At 44.9% G+C, this 21,288-nt stretch overlaps 1 long non-coding RNA gene across 1 annotated transcript; it reads left to right on the top strand.

Moving 5' to 3' along the window:
- Window positions 1–329: 329 nt before the first annotated feature.
- LOC135975099 (uncharacterized) lies at window positions 330–18,607 on the top strand. The gene is made up of 3 exons (XR_010592134.1): window positions 330–795; window positions 16,405–16,540; window positions 18,144–18,607. It is a non-coding gene; the product is annotated as an uncharacterized LOC135975099 (long non-coding RNA).
- Window positions 18,608–21,288: the final 2,681 nt, after the last annotated feature.

The following is a 21,288-nucleotide window of genomic DNA, read 5'->3' as shown; positions in this document are numbered from 1 at the left end:
GGATGGATGTGACTTCCTTTGGAGGACAGCTATGCTTCTCCCTGTATCAACCAGAAGGGCTCACTAGAGAGGATACAAAGCTTATGCTCTCCCTATTCCCTAGGATTGGAGCATACTGCCTTATCAGCATTTTCAGCCCCGAGTGCAGTGCAAATTCTGATCCCTGTAGCAGGGTTTAAAAAGTTACCTGGGAGGGCTTGAAAGCTGTAGCTCTAAAAACTGGGCTAACTGGGGAAGCGGCTGCAGCTGGGCCACACCCTAATCAGGCCACAGCTGGCCTGTATAAAAAGGCCAGGGAAGCCAGGAGCAAACAGTCTCCCTCTGCCTGTAGAGGGAGAAGGACCTGGCTGCAGGGAGCTAGACATGGGGTACCTGAGTAGAGCAGGGCTAGGGAAAGGCTGGGGAGCTCCTGCCTGGAATGCCCCAGGCTGTGGCTTAGTATAAGGCTAAGAGGTAGTGGGAGTTGCAGGGGGCAGCCCACGGGGTAGGCAAAGGCAGTAGGTCCAACCCCCTTTGCCTATGATGAGTGGCTGATACTGCAGTCTGCCCTAGTGAATGGGGCTAGATGGAGACTGGGCAGTAGCCAAAACTGAGGGATAGTGGGTTGGGGGTTCCCCAGGGAGGGGAGACCCAGATTGGTGGGGTACTGCCAGGGGGCAGCACCCCAGTTAAAGGGGCACTGGGGTCCAGGGAGGGACATAGGGCCAGAGGACAGGTGGATCACTGGCATGCAGAGGGTGCTCTGGGCTGGATTGAGCTAATTCCCATGGATGACCAGCAGGAGGTGCCACAGGGGTGAGTCTGCACTTCTACAATCCCATATGTGACCGCATGTTGGGCTTAGTGCTACACCACTGGAGCAGCCTATGACACCTTTTAAACCCTATTTTCTCCCAGCAGCTGTGGGATGCATTCAAATTCATGGATTGATCAGAGCAAAAATGGCAAAAGTTATGTAAATAAGAGACCCAAGTCAGCTTTAATTTTAGACTACTCTATGCTGCTACAGCTCTACAGCCAATCACTTTGGCAGAAGCTGAAAAGGGATAATTATGATGAAACTATATTGCAAACTGTCTGGGTAATGAAAAAAGCCAAAGCTCTGGACTAAGTAGCAGAAAACCTCCCAACAACCTTAGAAAAAGATGAATATTTGAAAACACGAACTGCTGCAGTTTTTGCTGGCCTTTATAAGCAACTCTCTGTGATGGGCAGGGGTCAAGCTCCCGGGAGAGGTTTGCTGAAGGGAAGTAAAAACAAAGGGGGCTGCAGCTAGGATCACACAAACCAGACCAAACAACTGGCTACTGTTTCCTTTTGTGAGTGCTGGAAGCACGGGCTGTATTGTTAACCTCAGCTCCATACGTAAGCCCCCATGAGTGTAATGAGAGAAACAATTTCATATCAAAAACTGTTTCTCGGCAGTCTGTTCCATTTCACTGGTGTTCTTGCACAAAGAGACTATAGTGGTAGTGAATGCTGATTCCTTTGGTTTGTTCCTACACTGATGTGGTGGTTTTGTGGGGTTTACAGCAGAAAACTAGTGCTTTCAGGGAATGTCTTTTATTTTTTTTCTTAATTAAAAGCGTCTAATCATATTTTGTCCTTCTAGAGTACCTGTCATCTGGGGGTTTGAAAGCAGTTTAAAACAGTATTAAGCTTATTATCCCCATTTTGCAGATGGGGAAACAGAGGCACATAAACATTAAGACTTGTTGAAGGACCCAGCAAATTACCCCTTCACTGATATAGTTACACCAGTAAAACTGTTAAGTGTAGACTAGGCCTTAGAATCTTGGGTTCAGATCTCTTCTCTTCTCTTCTCTTAGTGGTGATTCAGCTCCCTACTCCAGCCACTAGGCAAGATTGTTAGATTATTTCAGAAAGACCCCAAAAGCACAGTTAGGCTGATCCACGTTTGTGAGACTGTAGATTTCAGTCATCCCAGGATTCCGAGGCCCCACTATTTCCCACTTGCTGTATTGTGTATTTTAACTGGCTGTCTCTTCCACTTCTTCCTTTCAGGTTACTGGGCTACTGACAAAGAAATATGGGAATAGTCACTCAATCAAATTACAAAACATTAAAAAGGTCAAATGAACACAGGCTGATTTCACATCATGTGGGTGGGAATCATATTTCTTGGAACCTAGTGAAAGTGACAGAGAGGGTTAACGAGATAAGCAAGTGGTAGACTATGAGCCTGAATCAAGGGGCAATGTAGCAGTGTATCTCCTTTGCTAGTGTAGTGTGTAAGGGTTGGATTTGCCTAACAGTTTTATGGGAGAAAGCTGTATGGCTGTCTATTCTGTACTTACCTGGATTAGTACCGCTATAACAACTCTGCAGCCTATGATTCCAGAGGTTGTGATGGTAAAATGGTCTGGGAAAAGTAAAAAAACAAAGTCATTGGGCTGGAAATATTCAGATTGTAAACTTCTCCTCCTCTTGACAGTGCTTAAGGGTGGAACTGGTGGCTAGAGATCAGGACAGACTCTCTGTTTATGGATTCATCATCCTGCATACCATTCCCTTCTTCAGCAGCCCTGTGGAGCCCCTACTTGTGATCTCTGGGAGGACCTGTGACCAGGGAGATTTCTTGGTACTGTGGCTCTCATGGAGCTGTGCTGCCAGGGAGGTGGAGCCAGGGGCTCTGCTGGGAATTTGGAGGCACAAGGCTTCCCTGCAGATTCCATGGGATCTGCCAGATTTGGGGTGGCCTAGTGTTTTTCTGTAGTGGGGCAAACCCTGCTGCTCTGGTGGGATGATATGGGGGCATATCTGTGAGGGATCCACACAAGATTTCCTTTGCCTGAGTCCCTCACCCAGGGAATAATCTGGGCCATACGACTTTAGAATATCTTACTTCCTTACATGGTTACCTAGGAGATGTTCACAGCTGTCACTAGTCCGGATACCTGTTGTTTAAACATTCCCTTGTCATGGACATACATACATGGCTTGACTCATGGTGGGTATCTCTTAGCCTCTAGAACCAGCTAGATGGAGTTTCACAAAAGAAAATGCACTGACTGGGCTGGCCTTGTGCCCTGTCTGGAAGTTTGGTCTACTCTAAACATCTTGGTTGGGATTTCCAAAGGAGCCTATTAGAGTTTAGCCATCCAACTCCGATGGAACTGTTGAAGCTTTGGGGATGGAATATTCGCAAGTACTGTACCTAAGTGATGCGGGAGCCGAAGCCTTATTGACAGTCAATGGGACTTGTGCTCCTAGGACACTTGGGCACCCAGGGTTGGACTTTCAAAAATGCTTTTAGACTCTTTTGAAAACTCAGCCATATAGTGAAACGATCTCCATAGTATTTAGAACTCCTAGATCAGGCTAAGGCAGGGCCTTCTGAGTCTAAGGACCCTGGGCCTGGTTCTTTACAGCCTTGTACTTTGTGTACCGGGCAAAATGGATGTACATCTCAATTGAATCAGTGCATTAATATTTTACAATTGCCTTTCACCTACTTTGCCCAGGGGCAAATAACACAGGGTCCAAAACAGTGGAGAATCCAGTCCTCTGCCTGGGAACCTCCATCCCTGAGAAAGTCCATCGGAGTGTCTCTGCTTTCAGCATCTTCTGTGACCAGTCGGGTCTCCCTTTGCACAAGCTTTTCCTTTCTTCCCGTATTTTGTTTGCAGGACTAGCTGATGTTCTGGCTTTCTAAACACTGGTTTAATTTTCACAGCAGGGACCCTAATTTTTGGAGACGATGTCTCAAGAAATAATAAATAAATAAGCCTCTGTCACCTTGGCAGGCTAACATTTTCATCTCCCCCTGCTTTATTTTTTGCTTTGTTTCCCCTAGCATGTTTTCCAAATTATCCCCCCTCCTTGTTTTAATAAATTGAGAATTGAATTCTAGAGCCCGAGCACAAGTCAGACATGATAAAGCACCTAGTCTTTCTGCAATTCTGTAAATGCTACCGCGCCCGCCAAAGGGTTAATTCATTATGGTCCATTGTCCAGTCGACTTTGTAGCTAGCAGCAGATTGGAGCCGACTTGAATGCTGAAGTGGGGATGAAAAATGAGCGGAGCCTTGGTGTGCATTAAATATTTAATATTCTCTCAGTGGGAGGTGTCAGGAAAAGGACCATATAATAAATACTGTGAGAGACAATTCCATCACTGAACTCGTCTGTTAATGACCTCATTTGCTTTGACAGAAACATTACAGATGCAGCGTCTTCACTTCTGTGGCCTTATTAAGCATAAGCAGGCTCCATCCCAATTTGAGAGCAAGTTCCAGGCTTGTGCAGTGTGGAAGAGCGGGTGGGAGCAAGCAGTTGTCTGAAGTTGGCTAATTCTCATTTTCTCTCTCTCCCTATTCTCCACAGCTATAGCATTTAAGGAGAATTTCAGATGGTAAGAATTATTTTTAATAGATAAGTGGTTTCCAGAAGGGAGTCTGAAAGGTCCTTGTCACCTGTGTATCGGACATCTGTACTCAGGAACATGCTAGTGCAAGGGGCTGATTACAGCTGGTTGGAAAAATTCGGGCAAAATAGTTTTTCATCAGAATTTATCGATTTATCAACATTGTGGAGGTGGTTCGATTTCAACAAAGTTCTAACAGAACCCTGGCAGGATTCAAAACCTAGTTTCCTGCTAGCTCATTTCCTGGCTTCTTGGCAGACTCTCCAGTAACCAGGCTGAGCTCGCAGTGCTTCCGGGGTCTGCGGCTCCAACACCGCCTGCCAGGTGGACTGCCCCAGAGGCAGGGCTCCATGGCTTTTCACGGAGAATTTAAAAATCTTTAGTTGCACTTTGAATCAGAATGGGACCAGATTTTGAAATATCAAAATCCTCTGCAAAATTGAATCCTTTCTCTGCCCAGCTCTAGTGCTCAGCATTTCCTGAGACATGCTGAGTGCCCTCCATTGCCATGGACTTCATAGTAGTCCCAGTGAGTCAACACACACTCAGTACCTTGAAAGACTGCGTGCATATGGGATGGTCCCTTCCTACCCACTACACTTTTTAATAAGGAAAGGTCTTCCAGTGGTTAGTACATTAGCCATTAGACACAGAAGATTGATTCCCTGCTCTGCCACAAACTTCATGTGTGACCACGATTAAATCACTTAATACCTCAATGCCTTAGCATGGTCACCTCTTGTGATTTTTAAGGCCGATGCAGATGGATGATACTACATGTGAACCTCAGTGTTTGTTTTAAATAAAGCAAATTTCTAACCTTTAGGATAAAAATCATAAGATTAAAAAAATCTTATGATTTTGGGGTCCATATTCATGATTTGTGAACAGTTGAAGTTGGCAGGACTGGCACCCCATATGTAAAATAGGGATATTAGCACAGGGGTGTTGTGAGGATAAATATATTCAAGATTGCAAGGTGCTCAGATGTTATAATAATGGGGGCCTTATAAGTACGTTAGATAGACTGGGGATTGGGCTGGTGACCACTAGAGCTAAAAGCATGGATCTCTACAGCTTGAGCTAAGAGCCTACTTTGCTGACTGGAGTCTGTCACTCTTTGGGAGGGGGATGCGTATCATAGAATATCAGGGTTAGAAGGGACCTCTGGAGGTCATCTAGTCCAACCCCCTGCTCAAAGCAGGACCAACCCCAACTAAATCCCCAAATGGCCCCCTCAAGGATTGAACTTACAACCCTGGGTTTAGCAAGCCAATGCTTAAACCACTGAGCTATCCCTCCTCCCCCATAACATCGATTGACCAGCGAGTTACATATAGACCCTGGGGTTATGGAACATGTTCAGTGGACAGGAGGAGGGAAAGGTGCATTTCCTTTTTGCCACAGACCCCCAGATGACCTATTCGGCTAAGTGACAGAAGTTTCTGGGAGGAAGGTGTTAGGAGGCATACGAGCTACCAGCAAACGCAAGGAGGAGAGGAAAAAAAGCAGGGCTGAAACTGGAAGAAAATGTGACTCCTCCTTTCTCTCTTCGTAGGCTGCTCTCAGATGCCAAACATTCTGCGCATTACAACAAGGCAGTGGTTTGTAGTATTGGATCAGTGCAACAGGGAGATAAGGTTCTGCCTTTGTATCAGAAGCAGCTGCAAAGGGGAAAAAGGGTCTTAGAACAAGAAATTAGTTCATTTGAATTTTTTTTTTCAGTCGGATCAACAGCGAAAGCAAACCCCTTCTTCCTTCTCTCTCTCATATCTACAGTGGTGTCTATCCATCAGCCTCGTGGTACAGGTGGGGGCTTGTGTTCTCAGCTTCCAATGACTGCATTTGTAACTGAGACTGGAAGTAAGAGCTCTCCACATAGTATTGGTCTCCCAGGGCCTAGTTTTTCACTTCAGCCAGAGTTTCCCATGGCTGGCTGTCCCCAGCTCCTAGCCTTGCAGCGGGAGACAATGACCAGAGTACTTCAGTTTGAATTCAATCAATTCAGCTGGCATTTGCCAAAGCACCAGTGCAGCTGGTACCCGAAAGCCCTGCAATAGGATGAGAGGGAGGGGTGCGGCACAAACAGAGAAAAGAAGGAAATATGGGAATGGGTTTTTTTATCCTTGCCTGAGTTAAGGCTGCTGCGGGGTATGTGAGGTGATTGTGAGTGGTCACAGGTAAATTTGCTACTGATTTCTCAGGGTAAAATTCACAGTACCGCCAGCCACAAGCATTCTGAAATCGTGAAGCAGCCCCCAGAATAATGAGATTGGCTAAACACCCCAGGAGACTTAGAAACAATGTGTTTGGAATTCTTTTTCTTTGCATTTTGAGCCTGTAAGATGCACTCAGGTCATGATTTTAGGCTTTTCTCTGCAACTATCAGGTCAAGAAAAATATTTTTTTTCCAGTTAAACTGTGATTCTCACAAATAATTTGACTGCAGTAGCTGGGGCTTGAAGAATAACACCAAATATCCCAAGACTCATAATAAAAGTGCCAGATTTGGCAACACTGTATCTCCTCCAGGAAGCATGGGTAAAAGGGCACTATGCAGGTGAAGTGGGGTCTGGGAGCTGAAAACCACCCTCTTCTAAACCTAGAGCCAGGGCGTGAGGCTGCAGTACCATCTTTCCCTCCTCAGACAACTCTTGAACCTGTGGACTGGAGTAGCATCCGCAGCACACTGTACCACTTGCACTGTGTGGTGGAGGTAGTGGAGTCATGTAAGAATGTATTGCAGGCATCCTGTTCTGGGCCTCCCCTATTACCAGCTTAGAGATCCTTTTCATGGTAAATAGAGGTGCAGAGGAGTCCCTGATTCTGCAGTCCACCGCGGACGTGAAATGGTGCCGAAGGCCTTGTGCTGGCACTCTATGAGGTGTGAATTTCACCCTTAATACAGGAGTGAGGCAGTTCAGTACTTCTCCCAGCCATTCGTCATCATTGTCTTTATTTTATTACTTGTTCTGTGCCAACAGAGTGCTCGGTGCTGTACAAGACACAGGAGACGGCACGGACCCTATGATCTGAATGTGAAGTGGCTTGGAGTGCCCATGCACACACAATGGTCGGGTGATGCAACTCCATATGGTAGTATTTGAATCTTCGTTTACAGAGGCCAGAAGCTATTTGATGTTGCAGGGCCAGATTCTATACGCATGGCTCAGGTGGTGCAAAAGGGCCATAACGTGGGTACTAATGCTCAGCAGAGAATACCTCGGTCAGAATTCGTGCTGTGTCTCAATAATTGCCTGTTATTAAGGTTGTCTGACACTTCCCATTATAAGACCCTGTTTTCAGTTGCTTATGAGTTTGACAACATTTAAGCTTTCGATTTGAAATTTTCGGTGCAGGTGTCACTCTCAAGCTGAATTTTTCTGAAAATTCCAGCCAAAATAGTTTTGAAGTTAGGGAAGAACAAAGCTAGGGAAAATATTTTGTTTTGTCCACCTCTAAAATTCTGGCAACCTTTTCTTTGAAAAGCTCTGTGTGCTGATGCTTTGGAGCAGGGTCTTGAGATTTGGAACGGCGTGTGGCCTTTGGGTCTAGGATGTGCCGTTTCCTGTCCTTGTGAATATATGAACAAGTGTGATCAAGTTATAAAACTTTGAAAAATGTAGTTCGGACATGCTCAGTAGGTGAAGAGTAGGGCAGTGGGCCGAGGAGCCATGGGTAGGGAAAAGATGAGACTGGGACAGTTTGGAGTGGCTGGGGTAGAAGGGGTCATGCTTGGGGAGAATGGGCAGAAGACTATGCCCATTAGCACACACTCTACTCCAGAGCCTGGAATGTAACTCACCATTCCTCAATTTGTGAGACCCTCTGGTAAAGCATCCCATGTCCCTCTAGTGCTGATTCACATAGAAGAAGACAACCTACTACTGCTATCAGTCACTCTCTTAGCTGAAGTCGCAGAGGGCCGTGTGGTGAATCTAAAGCTCTCAGTCATGCTGTGGAATTTGTTTTTTCCAGTTTCCTTTTTTAAAAATGTATGCAATTACAGGCAACCACGGTCATGCTTTCTAGAATGGTCAGACAGCTGAGGGTGTCTTCCTTGGGAGTATGTTGCAGCCTCTGTACTTCAGAGTGAGACCAGGGATATAAGGCTGAAACCACTATTCTCTTTATTAGATACATAACAAGATGGCTCCTACAGACTAGGAGCGTGCAGACCCTCATTGTGCCTGCATTATGGGAGAGACCCCTCACAACTGGAGGCCCCCTAGTGATTACGCATGACTAATTTTAAAGTGACAGTACCACAACATACCACACACAGAGTTAAAATAACATTACTAAGGTTGCAAAGTCAAGCACTCAAAATTTAGGAAGTGCCAGAATTAAGGTTGCCTGCACAACATTAATAATGTGCTTTTTAACATAGTTTTTGTGTGTTCACACAATGTATATTGTAATGTTCTGCCTGTTTAATATACAGTTTTGACAAATGAACCATGCACCCCTGTAATAATACTTTTTGCATATGCCACCCCACCCCCATGTAGAATATTCAACCCTTTTCAAAAGATATTATAAAGCTTATGCCCACCTTAGAGAATATTTGCCTGCTTTGTAAAAATAACCCTGCCCCTCTCAAAATTTACCTAGACATCTCTCTCTCTCTCTGTGTGTGTGTGTGTGTGTGTGTGTGAGATTATATTTATTTATTTATTTATATATATATAGAGAGAGAGAGCGCGCGAATTGGGAAGTTCTTTGGAATAAACCTTATTTTACACTATTTTCAAATGTGCACGCCATCAGAATACATGTTGTTGTTAATTCAGATCTGAAATCTGCTCATTCGTAAATTCAAAGAGAGCATGAGAATTTCTCTCTTGTCTCTGTGCAAAAGGGTGTGGGGAAGGAAAGCAACCCACAGATCAAACGGAAGAAGAAAAGGAAAGTGAGGTGTAAAGAGAAGGAGATGAAATTGCGCTATAGCCCAGCCCGTGCCTCTAAGGAGGTTTCCCTGTTGTTCTGAGTGTAAGCTATCAGCACTAAGCAGTGTGGCTGTGGCTGCAGGATGGCAGAGGTTCAAGTCACCCTAGTGACCTCCAATCTCCCCAGTGCAGATTTAGAGGTCACCTGACACTCCTGTTAGGGTCATTAGAGGTCTGTGATGTGGACAGGCACCATAATCCCAGTGTGTCACATAATCATTTTATTTTACAGTTCCCAGGTGCTGACTGGGAGGGGAGGGGGGCTGGGAAGGGGAGGAGAGACAAGAGTGCGAGGTCAGCAGCATCTTTATAGATGGCAGAGTGAATGTGAGGTGAAAGGGATCGTTGGTTTCACCTCCCCAATAAACCCCTTTTCTCTGCCTGAACAGAAGCGGCAACGAGATGTTCAACTAATTTATATTAATTCAAGTCCATTAATGATGAGATATCATCTCTTCTCTCAGCAGAAGGACAATCAAAAGGATTTAATACTGCGCTACTCTTTTGACAACTCCACATTACAGCCTGCCACCCCTGCAAGATCTCCCACCTCCATGTCTGGCCCGGACCTTTCCTCCAAACTTCTCACATCCATGCCAGGCACCTGGTGCTCCTGGTCCAGGGTTGCAAGGGGAGGTATATATTTTTGCTGTACTTTGCAAACCCTTTCAGTGGATTTCATGCACATTGGGAGATGAAATATCTCTGCAAGAGAGAAGAACAAAACTTTTAGATGTGACATAAAAACAGGGCACCTCCTTCCCCACTGAGATCTACAGTGGTCATTTAAGATTACATGACATTTTTTGCACAGTTAGGGGGCAGTAATCTTGGTGTCCTGTCAAAATTCCTGTTTAGGAAATTACATTCAGCTTCTCTAGCATTCCTGCTGGGGCCTCAATTGGTTACAATGTTCTTCCTTGCTCTTCTAAAATCTACCATGGTGTTGCTAGTGCTCTTTAACAGCTGCCATTGCTGTGCACCAGAGGTGGCTTCATTTCAGTGGTGGGAAAAGTGATTCTTTATATAATTACAATTGATCCAAAAAATAAAAGGTAAAAATAATGCATTGAATAAATTCAAACAATACATAGGAGGAAACTGAGATCTTTTTGAGGCCATTCCAAAAGCAAGAAAAGGAGGCTTAGGGTATGTCTACCCTAGAAACACCGCAATGGCACAGGGGCACCACTGTGGTTTAGACCAGGGATCAGCAACCTGTGGCATGCGGTTACGATGGCGGGCTGGGCCAGTTTGTTTACCTGCCGCGTCCACAAGTTCAGCCGATCGTGGCTCCCACTGGCCACGGTTCGCCGCTCCAGGCCAATGGGGGCGGCGGGAAGTGGTGGCCAGCACATTCCTCGGCCCGCATTGCTTCCCGCAGCCCCCATTGGCATGGCGGGCCGTGGGCCAAAGGTTGCCGATCCCTGGTCTAGACTCTTACTATAGCGACAGAAGGGGTTCTTCCATTACTCTAGTAAATCTACCTCTTTGAGAGCTGGCAGCTAGGTAGATGGAAGAATTCTTCTGTGGACCTAGCAGTGTCTATACTGGGGCTTAGGTTGGCTTAATTACATCGCACAAGGCGTGACATTTTTCACAGCCCTGAGCTACATAGTTAAGCTGACCTAACTTTGTCGTGTAGACCAGCCCTGAATTAATCAGATCTGCAGAATTTTTCACTCAACTTTAGAATATGTGCTGTGCAGCTGTGATGCTGTAGCCATAGACCTATATTGGTGGAAGGCTTTTTCCATCAATGGAGTTAGTCCATCTTTCTGAGAGGCAATAGCTAGGTCAACAGAAGAATTCTTCCATCGACCTTACCGTGGCTACATTGGGAATTAAGTCAACCTATCCTGGGCACTCAGGATGCAACATTTTCCCCAGCCCTGAGTGACGTAGCTAGGTTGATCTAATTTTTAAGCATAGACCATGCCTTATTCACTTTCACTTTATTGTGCATGTGTCAGCACAACACTGTTGTGTCTGAGTTTCAACATGCAAGGGGAAAATGTAAGTCTGAACCCAACTGCCCAGTACTGTACTCCTTATTCAAGCAAAACTCACTTTGAAGTTGTGTTAAATGAAAGGGGGGTGGTAGCTCCCTTTTATGGGCGCCCAGCCAGTTAGCTATAATATCCCTCTTAGTAGTAGTTCTGTACTTGCTTTACCTATAAAGGGTTAAAATGTCTCCCTGCAGAGGTAAAACGAAGGGAGTGGGCGCCTGACCAAAAGAGCCAATGGGAAGGCTAGAACTTTTTAAAATTGGGGAAAAAACTTCCCCTTTGTCTGTCTGTTGTTCTTGGGGAGAAGCGGAGACAGAGCTGCAGCTATGCTGTAAGAGCTTGTGCCAGGTATGAAAAATCATCAAATCATACCTAGAAACTACTCATTTGAAACCCAGATATGTAAGTAGATCAGGAAATGTCTAGGAAGATGCGATTAGGTTTATCTCCGTTTATTTCTTTATGGCTTGTGAACTCCTCTGTGCTAACCCCAAATTCTTTTGTTTTGCTTGTAACCTTTAAGCTGGACCTTAAAAAGGTTATTCTTGATGCTTAATTATTGTAAGTGGTTTTTTTTAACTCTAGCACTAGCCTGAGTTTTCAATGTATTTTCTCTCTTTGTTTTTAATAAAATTTACCTTTTTTAAGAACAGTATTGGATTTTGTCTCCTAAGAGGTTTTTGTACATGTTGTTTAATTAGCTGGTGGCAACAGCTGATTTCCTTTGTTTTCTTTCTCAGCTCTACCCCGGAGGGGGCAAAGGGGTGAAGGGGCTTGAGGGTACCCCACAGGAAGGAATTCCCAAGTGTGCCTTCCTGAGTTCTAAAAAGGGGTTTTGCACTTGGGTGGTGGCAGCATCTACTCATCCAAGGTCAGAGAGAAGCTGTAACCTTGGAAGTTTAATACAAGCCTGGAGCGGGCAGTATTAATTTTTAGAATCCTTGCAGGCCCCCACCTTCTGCACTCGCAGTGCCAGAGTGGGGAATCAGCACTGACAGAAGTCAATTGGTGTTTTGCCTCAGAGCTGCGTGTCTGTCTCCACAGATTGTTTATACTGATTTTTTTTAACCTAAACATCTTAGTTTTGATAATACCTATGCAGGATATGAGTAATTCCAACTGAGGTCAGTTGGAGTTACTTGAAAATAGGGCCCTTTGGCAATATCTTTTTAATGGAGGGCGAAAACCCCATTGATTCAGCGAATTGTGAGATAATGGAAATAATCTGATGATATGATCCAGTGTTGTTTAAACTTCACTGAGGTTCCCCATCTGCATTTCTGCGGTGGAAAGTGTCTCTTGGTTTCTTATTGGGCATGGTCTTGCTTTAACTGCAATGGGAGTCTGGAAGGATGGTGCGCTTGGCCTTCTTAGAGGCACTTGTAGAAGAGGGAAAATGACAGTCTCTGCCCCAAACAGTTTACAACCTATCAATCCCCCCAAAGCATAAATCTGATCTACTCCATTAAGCACGTTATTATTAGTAGTAGACAGGGATTGGGAGTTTGTAATGCTAGGCACTTTGCCCTGTTCCTGTCCTCAAAAGAACTTTTAATCCAAGTTGTTGATTAATATATAACAATACTGATACTTAGCGAATGTCAGCTTTCCTTTCTCTCTTTTATAATGGGCCTGGTCTGTCTTCCACTGAGGTCAATTAGAGTCTTTCTATCTAATTATAGCTAGATCTTATGTAGAGTTATGTAGCACATAGTAGAACTGGCACTTTACAAAAGACGTATCATTATCCCTGCTGTACAGGTGGGAAAACTGAGTCACAGAGTGGTGAAGTGACTTGCTCAAGGACACCCAGCAGGTCAGTGACAGAGCCAGGAACAGAGCCCAGGTGTTAGTCCTAAGCCTGTATGCTGTCCACAAGTCCATACTGCCTCCCAACTTCTATGGCCATTAGATTTACCCAGTCCATTATTTGGTCCAAACATCCTCTTATATCCAGATTTTTGCATAAAAGGGTGGAATTTGCCTCAGTGCAGAGGGGTCATACAAGGCCTTCTGCACTACTTAAGCTGGGTGTGAAGGGCTTAAATGTTGCACAGGGTCTTGAGTGGGTTCACTTCATTGTGGAGTGAAATTCAGAGGGGCAGCAGAAGACAAATGTACCACTTATGTCCCAAAGAAGGCTCTGCCTAGTGGTGAATTTGATGGGGTAAGACTGAAATCTAGATTCTGCCAAACATAGGGGCTGAATTGTGCACTGTGCACATCTTGTGGCAGGTTACCAATGCCCTGTTATTTTTGCAGCTGCCATGGCTGTAGGTAGGTATATTTTACCCAAAGAAATTTCTACCTGGCAGAGCTACTAGAGGAGTTTAACATTTCCCAGTGCATGCCTTGGCTGTACAAGATGCGTCTCTCTGCTAGTCGTGTAATTTAATTTCTTTATTTGCTTCTGGCTGGTAGTATTAAACTCCTGCCTCTGGAACATACATACAATTTTTTTTTTTTTTTTTTTGGTATTAACATATTTCCTTTTGAAACTGTGTGAGGCTTTTCTCGAAACTAATGGATTTTTTCCTCCCCTTGTCTGGGCCAAATGTATTCAAATCTTAACTCAGTTAAGTCAGAAGATGCCTATCGTCTCAGCAGGGAATCCCACCCTTTATTCCACAAATCAGCATCCTTTTTATATGACTTTCTGATCTCCAAAGTAAAAGGGATGCTTTTTTTTTTAGTTTAACTCTGACGTTGATGTTGCAATGCTCTTTGATAGCCAAGAACACAAGAACTGACTTCAGCAGTAACTGAAACTTCATCAGGAACTAAAAAATTAAAAGGGGTGGGGGTTGACGGGGGAAAAATGGCAGAAAGTGAGACTGCTGAAACAACCCTTTGAAATTTCCCAAATGATGTTTGATGTGCCAGTTCCTTAAAGCGACTGCAATACCTTTAGCATCAAACATGTCTCTTTTGGGGCGGGGGAGAGGAGGGGAAAAACGTTATTAGCAATTTTTTGTGATGCACAGAAGGAGTAAATTTCATTTGAACCTGTAATGGTTCCACCTATAAACCTTTGTAAATGTATTTATCGGGCTTTAGTAGGGTTCTTTAATATCTTCTTTCTGGTTTGCTTGGATAGTCCTTTATTTCAAACCAGACCAAAGCCTGGAGGAATGGATTACCTAAAAAAATAAGCATTATCCCTCCCTTATCCACCCAAAAAACCCACACATATAAGGAGTGAAAACAAGAATTAGAAACTCTCTCTGGAAAGGGACCTCAGAGCCATTAAAGGGAAAGGAGGGTAAATCTTTTCAGTTCCTCAGATGATGGGCCAGATCCTCAGCTGGTGTAGCTGCATTGACTTAGCGGTGTGACGCTGGATCACACTAGAGTTTCTGAGCCAAAATCCTCTAATGTAGGTTTGAGAAGGATTTTACACCCCCTAGAGCATATTATTAGGGGCCTTGGAGTGTCTCTCTTTCTCTGGAACATTGTATTTAGGTAGCACCATCCACCTGAAGCTGCCAAAGCCATTTACAAACAATGGACTGGATTACTCCCTCCCTCAGCAAGACTGTGAGGAGGAGGAAAACTAAACATGGAGTTCCGTTGTAGGGATTCCCTGCATTGTTCTACCAGGGTAGGGACAGGGCTGGCTCCACTCTATTACAGAGTAGGCCACAGGACTGATCCCCTCACCCTATGACTCCTTGTGGGGAATCAGAGTGAGGGCAGGGCCATCCATGTGAATGCCCTGTGCTGCCACAACAGCTCCGGCCCTTGCCTCGCTCTGACCTGATATTGGGGCTACACTACCAGTGCCACCCCTCCCCAGGTACGCCCCTGGAGGATACCCTGCTAAAACTGTGTCCAGTACCTGGTGTTGCAGAGGCAGGCGACCTCCGACAGGCACACTGGACAGCCCTAACTGCAACAAGAAGCAAGTTCATCATTGTTACTTACCAGCATGAGTGCATGGGTTTAACTTTACTCACATGAGTAGTCTCATTGAAGCCAATGGAGCTGCTCATGTGCTTAAAGTTAGGCAGGTGCGCAAGTGTTGGCAGGATCGGGCCTTAGACTTTAAACTCTCTGGTTCAGAGACCATGTATTAAAATCTTCAAAAGCACCTGATTTAGGAACTCAAGTCCATTTTCAAAAGTAACTTAGGCATTTAGGATTCCAATTCCTGTTGACTCTCAGTGAGACTTAATCTCCTCTGTATGTCTTGAGTTATCTATGCTTGAGTTACTCCTCTCAAGTTTGAGCGAGTGTGGCCACACACAGCCAAATAACACTTGAGTTGCTGTGTCTGCGCTGGCACTGTATTCACTCGTGTGTCTCTCTCTAGAATTTCTGAGGGCAGTTCCCAGAGTAAGCTGCCGTAAGCTGAGCTGCTCTATGAATTCTTTCCTAGTAAATGGTGGGCGAACCTGTCTGTCCTTTCTGGGCATGTGAGGGGAATTGTAGAAGGTGCTGGAGAGGTAGGGGCACTCAAGTGGCCTAGCCTGCATCTTCACTGCTGAGTGGTCATGTTAGCAGCTGACGAGTTGTGCTCATTCGACCTTCAGCCTGAAACCCCTCTTGGACAAGGCCAACTTGGGTGAAAAGCATCATCACATTTGCGTTAGGGGTTTTTTGTGTATGGACAGGACTCGAGTTAGGGACAGCACTCAAGTTATAATATGAGTTAATTTTGCTGTGACAACAAGCCCATGTGTGTCTGTCACCTTTGAAAATGGGATTTAGGGTCCTCAGTCACTTAGACTTGGCCTATACTTAATAGCTTTGCTGGCCAAATAAACACGCCACACCTACATAGCTATGTTAGCAAAACCCCAGTGTAGACACAGTTATTCTGGCAAAAAAATTCTTTTGTTGGGGTATCTTACTTTTGTCTAGGAGCTGGAATAAATTATACCGGCAAAAGGACTTTATTGCTGGTATAAGCTGCTTCTGCACTAGAAGGGGCTGGCAAACTTTTTAAGTGTACACAAGACTGGACAGTTTTCCCATTCCACCAAAATTTTTGAGCTTTCAAAGAAATGTTCGTGTTCTAAATCAGGACAAAACGGAGACCTTTTGAAATTTTTTGCAGAAAAACAGAACGAGAGAGAGAGAGTGAGAGAGAGAGATTGCAGAAGAGCCAAGAGCCTGGTGGTTTGGGCACTCGTGTGGAAAACCCAGGTTCAAGCCCCTGCTGCAGATCAGAACGTGCATCTTCCACATCCCAGGTGGGCTACTGGCTGCTTTGGTGTGTGCCTCTCTTTCTAGTCCATCCAAAAGTTTCAGGTTCACTGAACTGGCATTTTCTGATGGAAAAACTGTTTTGTCAGAAAATTCCTGACCATGTAAACTTTTGAAAATGTTAGTCCATGTCTTTTTGTACCTATAAAGTGCCTGACATACTTCTGGGCACTCAGAAATACTGTCTAGTAATAATGAATGAATGTTGTACTGCACACTGTGTGTGTGGTGTGATTTGTTTCTGATCCTATGTGGCCAATTAGCCAACAGCCTTGTCACAGACTGTATGCTGGAGTTCTTACACAGCCTGGATTGCTACAAATGCTCCTTAAAATTCTCCTCCTCTGTGATACATACAAAAAAACCTGACAATGCGTAGTCTGCTGGTGTGCTGAGACCACTGCATGGCATGCGGACCAATATTGTCTCATTGTTTCCTTTGTGATGGATCTGCAAAGCAAGGGGCTACAACACCCATCAGCCCATTCCCCAGTGTCCATCCTCTTCCTCCTATATTTCCCATCAGTCCCCGCTTCATTGCATTTCCCCTTCCACTGACTATGTAAGCAGAAAGGTCCGGAAGTAGGAGGTGGCTGAGCTCTGTGGGGCAGTGGCAGCAGGGAACTGGAGGGAAACCCAGGAACTGGGGACAGAGCTGCAAGTGGAACAGGCTATGAGTGCCAGACATCCCTGCTGGGTGCAGGTATGTGTGGGACTGATGGGGAAGCAGTAGTAGCTGGGTAGGGAGCTTGCACAGAAGGGTCCCAGGGAGACACACTAATGGAGCCTGGCTGGGAAACCTGAAAATGCTTATTTGCCTGAATAGAGACTGAGCTACGGAGAGCATCCCAAGCACTAGGCCTGCAGAGCTCTGGCTCTCGACTGGACTGCTATGGCTCACGTTGAACACTAACTGTTTATGCCTCTCTACCTAGGGTATTTGGAGCTTTCCCTTTCTTGCCAGCCCTAGCAAATCCATTCCCTTGGCTATGTATTTGAGTGGTTGTTGGGACCCATCAGGATTAGCGCCTACAAGGCTAGCTGCTGAAGCACCTGCATCAGAGACATGGTCCACTGGATACGCTACTGGCATCCTAGGGGCTTGGGTACAGAGTAACCCCAGTAGTTACACCTTGTACACCCCCGTCAGTCTGTTTGTATCTGTTTGTTGTCTCTTGTCTTAGACTGTAAGCTCACTGGGGCAGGGACTGTCTTTTTGTTCTGTGTTTTGTGCAGCACCTAGTGCCATGGGGTTCTGGTCCATGACTAGGGCTCTGGGGTGCTAAGGTAACACAAATGATAAAGAATAATAATAATAATAAATGTTATTTTGGGTCATATGTTGAGGGACAGTTCTGAGAAACATCTGCTCATCTCTGGGGACACAATATGGAAAAGATTGAGACTCACTGGTTTATATGGTCTAGAGTGGAAAACGCTGGGGTCTAAGATGCGTAAGAAACTGGATCTCTAGAAAACATTAGGGCTCATTTAAATCAATGGAAGAGAGGAATCTAAATACTTTTGAGGTTTTTATCTTTTAAGAAAGCAGCAATTTTAACATGAGTCTCTATCTTAAATTGTTTTCAGATTTGAGAGAGAGTTGAATTTTGCCACATTTAAACGACCCATCCTTGGCCTGTTGTAGGGAAATGAGGACGCAATGGAGGAGTGTGCATGTTTCTTCTACAATTAATAGATCACATGCAAATGGAATGTTTCCAGGGAAAGTTTGCAAAATGGGAATGCCACCACTTACTACCAGCTCTGCAGAACTAAAAGGTTTTACTGTAGATAACATTTTTCATTTGGTGCTGTTGTGTTTCACATTTATTGAGCCCCTGCAAAATGTCTGTAAATCAGAGTTGTATAGATTTGTCATATACCAAACCTGCAGAAATCAGCAAGTCACAAGGATTTAGAGAATGGTGTGAAATCACTTTGAATGGCAGCATCAGAGGTAAAGATTCAACCTGAATTCCCCCTGCAGCGTCTACTCGGTAGAGTGGCATTTTTCATTTGCTGTCTTTAAGATTGTTGGGTAGTGTTGCTGTGAGCTGTTAAACAACTGCTGTGTTCCATTGCAGAGAGGCTGCAGCTCTGGGGGAGGTGGAGTGATTCCTTTGTTTGTGTGTGTGTGTGTGTGTATCAATGTGGGTTTCACAGCTGCAACTAAGGGCAGAATTTGCTCAGGATCTGTGAAAATTAGGCCACTTGCTTGAGTGCCTAAATGTGGATTGAGGTTCCTAAATTTAGACACCCAAGTTTTAAAATTTTAGGCTGTGGGACTTGCCCAAGGTCACCCAGCAAGTCAGTGGCAGAGACAGGAAAAGAACCTAGAGGTTCTGCCTCCTTGTCCTCTGCCTTAAGCACAGGATCATCCCATTCCCTCAGCTGAAGCTTGGAACACTGAGAAGACAGCCGGTCTCTTCTTGCACACTGAACCCAACAACAGAAATGAGACCAAAGCATTACAGCCCACAGGAGACTAGACTATGATGTGCCACAGGCAGAGAATAGGAGGGATCAAGGTGCACCAGTGCTTGATGTCCCTGCAATGGCAGGGAAATGATTAAGTGAGATATAGCCAGATAATCCTGGCAAATGACCCTCACCACAAACTGCACAGGAGGGTGAACCCCGCCCCAAAGGTCACTGCCAGTCTGACCTGGGGGGAAATTCCTTCCTGACCCCACATATGGCCATCAGGTAGACACTGAGCATGTGAGCAAGAACCAGCCAGCCAGGCACCTGAGAGAGAGAATTGCCGCTGTAACTTTTGATGGGTCTGTGTGACTGAGTTTTGTCACATGTTGCCATGTGGTGTTCCACAATTGGATATGAATTCATCCATGAGCACTGGGATTGACTCAATGGACCTGCATGACTCAGAGGGTGAATTGCTGTTCTATTTGGGACCAAAAGTTAGGGCGAGGCTAGGATACATCGTATGACAGATCATCTGCTTGCTTGGTTCCCTAAGCGGTTGCTGAGTCGTACCCTGCTGCACCCCAGTCCTTAGTGAGAGGGCATGGATTTGATTCTGGTGTTTTTCTCACTGCCCATTGCAATTTGCAGTTCCTTGGGTCTGGCCATATTTGGTGTGTGTGCTTGGAACCTAGGGACAACCTGTCCTTCCCATCTTGGGTCAGGCAGTGAGATACCCTGGAGAGCTGCTTGATCAAACACTACATCCAAATATTGGGGGGAAAGAAACAGGGATTTGGGATTGGTTTTTCTGTCACTGACCACAGCAGCTGCTTGGCTGAGCTTTTCCCACACCTCTTGGGGAGATGGTCCTTTACATCATTCCCTCCCTCCTGCTCCTCTTCTGTGCTGTTCAGCCTGGAGGCTCAAGGGCTCTTAGCAGAGCTGGTGAAGTTGTGTTCCTCCTGCACTGCGTCTGCCTTGGGATGGTGGGGAAGCATATGGATTCCTCCAGCAGTTGCACAGCCCAGCCATCTGCTCAAAAAGGACCTGGGACAGACAAGCATAGAAGTGCCGTCTTTTGGGCACCAACGGTCATGCCCCCCTAAACGGTTCCTTCACAATAGATTGAAAACAATTGAAAGTTAAAAACGAACAGAACAAAAACCAAACTACTCCAAAGCAGTGCAATTGTTTTTTAAGGCATTTGAAAAGTATTTATTTGGGGTCAGTTTTCCCTGCCCCACTAACTGTTGGAAATCACCCACCAAGACGTCAAAAATTCCATTATAAATATGTAAAGATGGCCGCTGGCCAGTAGAGTCTTACACAGAGAAAGCTTCCTTTCAAGTTCTATTGTCAGGAAGCATTAGCTAAACAGTTTTCAGATTAAAACAGGGTTTTTTACACAAACAGACTAACTGGACCACTTTAGAAGGAAAATCCACTTTCCCCTGCTATCATGTGTGGCAATATACCTTCTCTGAAACAGCTAGTTTAGATGGATCTCAGCTCACTTATATTCCCTCTAATGAGCACCAGATGTTTTTACAGAGCTCTGAGGTTTAAAGCTCCTTATGAGAAGCCCAGTCTCCTTAACCCAACCTTTTACACATGTTTGGATGTGTGCATTGGGAGGTTATTGAGGATTTAATTCCATCCACGAGTGAAAGGGTAGAGTTCCTGCAGCTGTCATAAAGAAGTAGCTCTCAGCATTTCCCAGTCTACCTGAAACTTAGTGCGGTAAAACTAGTAAAGATATTAAATCAATACCTGTTGAGAAAAATATCCCAGTTGTGACTTCCTGCAGAAGGGTAATTCATAAGGCCATTGAAGAAAATGTTCACAAAGTGAGAATTGGTTAGGCTTAACAACTCAGAGTTCTTGTAAAAGAACTTTCATATATTTATGGCAGACCCAAGCCCTCTGACAGGGACAGTTTAGTGTGTGGGAAGCAGCCTGGCTGTAGGTTTGAAAAGAGCTGCTTTTGCTGGAGAGCTACACAACTGCAAATCCATTTTTGTTCAAGGTAACTGCCGGAATTATGTTGATAAGGTAAATAAAATAGACTGGGAAATTATATTCCTTAGTCTCTAGTCCTAGTCATTTCTCTTCTAATGAATGCTCTGACCCACTCCAGAAGTCCAAACCCTTCTTGACCGCTCAGAATTTTGGACAATAATATCACAGAACAGGATTATAATAAATAAATAAATAAAGCCTGTAATTTACCAAGGAACCCTTTCAAAGCGTTAAACTATTCATAGCTTTATGACTACATATTAATCTGCTCTCATTTATTGCTTTG

Source organism: Chrysemys picta, chromosome 13 (genome assembly GCF_011386835.1).
Source record: "Chrysemys picta bellii isolate R12L10 chromosome 13, ASM1138683v2, whole genome shotgun sequence".
Lineage (NCBI taxonomy): Eukaryota > Metazoa > Chordata > Testudines > Emydidae > Chrysemys > Chrysemys picta.
Note: the sequence above shows the minus strand (reverse complement) of the source record. Positions and strands in the feature narration are given on the sequence as shown.